Source organism: Salmo salar, chromosome 02 (genome assembly GCF_965601325.2).
Source record: "Salmo salar chromosome 02, fSalSal1, whole genome shotgun sequence".
NCBI lineage: Eukaryota > Metazoa > Chordata > Actinopteri > Salmoniformes > Salmonidae > Salmo > Salmo salar.
In genome coordinates, this window is record NC_138292.1 from 37,045,001 (window position 1) to 37,050,631 (window position 5,631).

The 5,631-nt window shown below is 42.5% G+C and overlaps 1 protein-coding gene across 1 annotated transcript in view; it reads right to left on the minus strand.

The window, feature by feature from the left end:
• LOC106581836 (OTU domain-containing protein 7B) overlaps positions 1 to 5,380 on the minus strand; it is a 36,227-nt gene extending 30,847 nt beyond the window's left edge. Inside the window, exon 1 of the mRNA XM_014164243.3 lies at positions 5,122 to 5,380. The gene's annotated coding sequence lies outside the window, so the exon portion shown is untranslated. The remainder of the gene's footprint in view (positions 1 to 5,121) is intronic.
• Between the last annotated feature and the right edge of the window lie 251 nt (positions 5,381 to 5,631).

The following is a 5,631-nucleotide window of genomic DNA, read 5'->3' on the forward strand; positions in this document are numbered from 1 at the left end:
GGGGTAGAGGGATCCTATGGGGATAGTTTTAATCTACATGGGCCTGGCACTGAAGCTGACACTGGATCCTTGAAACACACTCTTACTGAACAGCTGTTTGGGGGAGCCCAGCGAGAGACCACTAAAATTGTATCTCTAGTCTAGGTGTTGCTGCGGCAGCAGGGTTCCACATTGAAATATAATATTCAGTCTCTACTACCACACAGAGACAGTCAAGATGGCTAAAGCCAACCAACACAATGGAAGGCTAAATGGCTCTGTGAGAGAGGGTTTAGGCTTAACTCATAACTTCACATAGGTAGGGCTTGAGCATTTATAAACTGTACAGTGACAAACCATTTAGACTAGAGCTTGGAGAGTGCTAGCTAAAGAGAGTGGAAAGAGGGAAAGGATCCTGAAGGACAAATGGATGGACTCCAGGGTTTTTTCTCCACAGAACTGTCCGAATAAGACATGAGTGCTCACAAGGGAACTGCACACAGATCAGTCATGTGTGGATGACTTCACTGTGTGTCACACATAAGCTAAAGGACACCAATAAATTAACCAAGCACACCCTGAAAACTTCCACAATGCTCAACTGGTGATAAAACCGAAGCGAATTATGACGTCACCAGGTCAATAGGATAATCCTTTGCCTTGATGGATTATGGCGATAATGCTCTCTGTCAGTGTCATGTTTCTCCCACCTGTGATTCAGCCAGCCATCCAGTTTGACATAGTGTAGTGTTTATACATCACAGGGCAATTTCGAGGCAAAAAACAAACCATTTGAATGTTGGTGGAGAAGCATGAAAAGTTGCAAATTAAGCTATGAACCACAGATTTGCCATGTTTCATTGTCAAGAGTCAAAGGGCTCTACGCAAAACAATTAGTGATCACTGTCAAACAAATGCCATTCGAACACCATTTTGTTCCATGTGATGCTGTCATTTTTAATTTTTTTTTTTTGTGTAATGTTGGGGGTTACCCTGGGGGTCAGGTGTGGGGCTACACCAATGCCATGATTACTGTATGTATGTATGTATGTATGTATGTATGTATGTATGTATGTATGTATGTATGTATGTATGCATGCATGTACAGTGGGGGGAAAAAGTCTTTAGTCAGCCACCAATTGTGCAAGTTCTCCCACTTAAAAAGATGAGAGGCCTGTAATTTTCATCATAGGTACACTTCAACTATGACAGACAAAATGCGAGAAAACAAATCCAGAAAATCACATTGTAGGATTTTTAATGAATTTATTTGCAAATTATGGTGGAAAATAAGTATTTGGTCAATAACAAAAGTTTCTCAATACTTTGTTATATACCCTTTGTTGGCAATGACACAGGTCAAACGTTTTCTGTAAGTCTTCACAAGGTTTTCACACACTGTTGCTGGTATTTTGGCCCATTCCTCCATGCAGATCTCCTCTAGAGCAGTGATGTTTTGGGGCTGTCGCTGGGCAACACGGACTTTCAACTCCCTCCAAAGATTTTCTATGGGGTTGAGATCTGGAGACTGGCTAGGCCACTCCAGGACCTTGAAATGCTTCTTACGAAGCCACTCCTTCGTTGCCCGGGCGGTGTGTTTGGGATCATTGTCATGTTGAAAGACCCAGCCACGTTTCATCTTCAATGCCCTTGCTGATGGAAGGAGGTTTTCACTCAAAATCTCACGATACATGGCCCCATTCATTCTTTCCTTTACACGGATCAGTCGTCCTGGTCCCTTTGCAGAAAAACAGCCCCAAAGCATGATGTTTCCACCCCCATGCTTCACAGTAGGTATGGTGTTCTTTGGATGCAACTCAGCATTCTTTGTCCTCCAAACACGACGAGTTGAGTTTTTACCAAAAAGTTATATTTTGGTTTCATCTGACCATATGACATTCACCCAATCCTCTTCTGGATCATCCAAATGCTCTCTAGCAAACTTCAGACGGGCCTGGACATGTACTGGCTTAAGCAGGGGGACACGTCTGGTACTGCAGGATTTGAGTCCCTGGCGGCGTAGTGTGTTACTGATGGTAGGCTTTGTTACTTTGGTCCCAGCTCTCTGTAGGTCATTCACTAGGTCCCCCCGTGTGTTTCTGGGATTTTTGCTCACCGTTCTTGTGATCATTTTGACCCCACGGGGTGAGATCTTGCGTGGAGCCCCAGATCGAGGGAGATTATCAGTGGTCTTGTATGTCTTCCATTTCCTAATAATTGCTCCCACAGTTGATTTCTTCAAACCAAGCTGCTTACCTATTGCAGATTCAGTCTTCCCAGCCTGGTGCAGGTCTACAATTTTGTTTCTGGTGTCCTTTGACAGCTCTTTGGTCTTGGCCATAGTGGAGTTTGGAGTGTGACTGTTTGAGGTTGTGGACAGGTGTCTTTTATACTGATAACAAGTTCAAACAGGTGCCATTAATACAGGTAATGAGTGGAGGACAGAGGAGCCTCTTAAAGAAGAAGTTACAGGTCTGTGAGAGCCAGAAATCTTGCTTGTTTGTAGGTGACCAAATACTTATTTTCCACCATAATTAGCAAATAAATTCATTAAAAATCCTACAATGTGATTTTCTGTATTTTCTTTCTCATTTTGTCTGTCATAGTTGACATGTACCTATGATGAAAATTACAGGCCTCTCTCATCTTTTTAAGTGGGAGAACTTGCACAATTGGTGGCTGACTAAATACTTTCCCCCCCCCCCCACTGTATGTATGTATGTATGTATGTATGTATGTATGTATGTATGTATGTATGTATGTATGTATGTATGCATATATATATATATGATAACCTTTGTATGCTTGCAATGCGCAATGATGGAAAATTACTGGGTAAATGGAGATGTACTGCTTTAGTTCTCAGGCTGAGAATTGTCTGCACCTGCTGATAGTCACCCAGCCTCAAGGCCGAGATAGTAAAGTGAGAAACCACAGTCAAGACATGTTTTCTCATCTTAGATACTTTGTATTCAATCCAATGCAACAATGTTAAGATATGATTGACGGTAGGGTCTGTGTTCTCCTGTTTCGCCACACAGATCTTTACTATAGACTACTGAGGTACTCTGTATGTGAATCTCTGTCTGCAATTGCATTTTATTACTAAAGAGTTTTATACCAAGGTTCCTGTGTCTGTGTCAGCTATCTGGAAGAGTGATTGTTAAAGGAGACTGACATCACCTCATGCAAAGCACCACCCAACAGTAACATATTTGACATTCACAGTGTCTTAGTTGTACTTGAGAATCTCAATATCACAGAGGGACACTATACAGTCTCCCCAAAAGATGGCCTCAGGTGTTCTGTGTGACGCTGTATGGATCAATGCGTTCCTTGAAAAAGGGAAGACTTGCGTAACGATGCAAACTTGCACTCACACCCTAGCAGTCTGCTCACTGAGGAACACTCCTCTTGCCAGTTAGCCCTTCCATTTTTCCTTTCCAGCATCCCCCTGCATTGCCATTGAAATGAGTAGAGGTGGGAGGGCTAGATGCATTTCTTCCTCCCACTGCAAAAATAGATCCCTCAGAATTCCACTGTGCTTGTGCGCTCCCTCTGAATTCTACTTGTACTAATATAAAAGGCATTTGCTGCATCTGTCCCTTTTGTTTTCTCTCCCTCTCCTCAAGTGGTAGCTCGATCGACTAGTGTTTTAATGCAAATGGTCACAACTTGAATGACACCACAATCACACAGTCTTGAGCGTAAATTTCCTGCCAAAGCACAGATATCATAACAAATCCCCAAATTATGCTTCATCTGGCAATGATGTTATAATGCATAGTGTACTTGTAGTGGGAGGAAGACAAGCATGGGTTCTGGTTCAAGTGCATACAAACAGCAGTCAGAAAGCTGCAGGGAAGGTAGAGTTGATAAGGGTTAGTCTTCCTCATCTTCTAACAATGTGCCTTCTTTACATAATGAAACAGAGAGAAGGCCCTGTAGGCCTAAGCAGTGAAGAGCCTGTCTCTCTGTCCTACTTTTATGTTGCAGGTTGTCTGCCGACACTAGACTACAAGCAAACAAAATAAATTGTAAATAAAGAGCTGAATAATTCAAGTCTAAGTGTAATGATACCCTTTCATTGTAGTGGTGTTGGCAATGGCGCAACGCATAGTTTACATAATGACGAGAGGTCTTTAAATAAACACACTGTGGAGCTGTCAAAGCCTATGTCCCTGGCTTCAAACATCCAGGGAAGAATATTAGTGACCTAAGAGTGTCATTGAAATGTATTATCAATGTTTCACAGTTAACTAAGCAATAGCCTAAATACAGGCAAATATTAAACTTTCTGGGGTAAATAACTATAAAGCAGGAGTCCCTTGCATTGATATAGCATTTGATACTCTGCATGTCTATGGCTTTACTTTAAACTTTAATTACAGCAAGCAACAGGGCTACGACATCCTGAATATTTCACCAACAATTGACTGACAGAGGCCTCCCGTTTGAAGTTGCTCATTCCTCAAATGGATTCATAGGCGTAACGTTAGATGGGGAGAGGATGATACAAGGAGAGAGTTGTAGGAGGATACAAGGAGAGAGTAGAATGGCTAACTAGTCAGCTAACGTTAGCCCAATAATGTAACGTTACTAAAGGAGCCGACTGGTGTGTGTATATCGTCTATGAATGGGCTAAGCGTTCGTTAGCTAACAAAGCATAGTACATTTTCGTCCTATCCTTTTCTGGTTAACTAGGCAGATGGGCAAGAGAGAGAACTAGCCAGCTAGCTAATGTTAGCAAAGTTATCCTGGACGTAGTTAACGTTAGCTAGCAAGGCACAGTAACCGAAGCGACATTGTTAACGTGACTTGAATTAAATTGGAAGCTAACGTTATAGCTAGCTATCCCGTTAATAAGTTACGGTAACAAGTCTAGCTAGTTAGATTGTAGCTAAATTAGTTAGCTAACTGGGCTGACTAGCTAACATCAGCTATGTTAACTAGTTGGTAAATCGAACCCGCTATGTTTCATGTTTAGCCGTCTAGGAGTCTCCAACTTAAAACGTACCATTCCAACTCATTAAAAAGGTTCATACAAAGCCAGCTACGGGTCGTCCTGTCCAAAATGTTTCCAGCTAGCTATAATGTTACAAGCTAAAGTCGCTAGCAGTTGAGTGTCCCTTGTCTGCTTACCTTGAGCGGCCTCGCAGACATTTCTTTCATCGTCCCATAACGGTCCTCCCTCTTGACAAATACTGTGAAAACCTCCACCTTTATTAGACCAGTTGTTCCTGACTTTCAGCTAATCCAGAGGTTGCAGTCTACTGTAAATCCAAAACAGGACTCAACGACAAAGTAGTTTCTTACAACAACAACAATGTCAACCAAGGCGCTTCTGAGTCGAGCCAGCTGAGGTAGCCAAATTATGTCGCCTGCCAATCGCAAAACAGACTGATGTTGACTGCCAATCCAAAACACCAATGACCACACGATACTTTTTGACTGAAATGTCCCATTGTAGCTAACGTCAAATGGAAACGGGAGAGGAGGGAACCTTCATACGCCGATTGGCTGCAGAGAAAGGAGAGGTAGGCAATCGTTTCAAGGCTTAGGGATGGGGCGGGAACTGTTCCTTCGATGAGGTCATCTGGGTGATGTAGCTAATGTGCAAACTTGTGCCTTCAGTATTCATACCCCTTGACC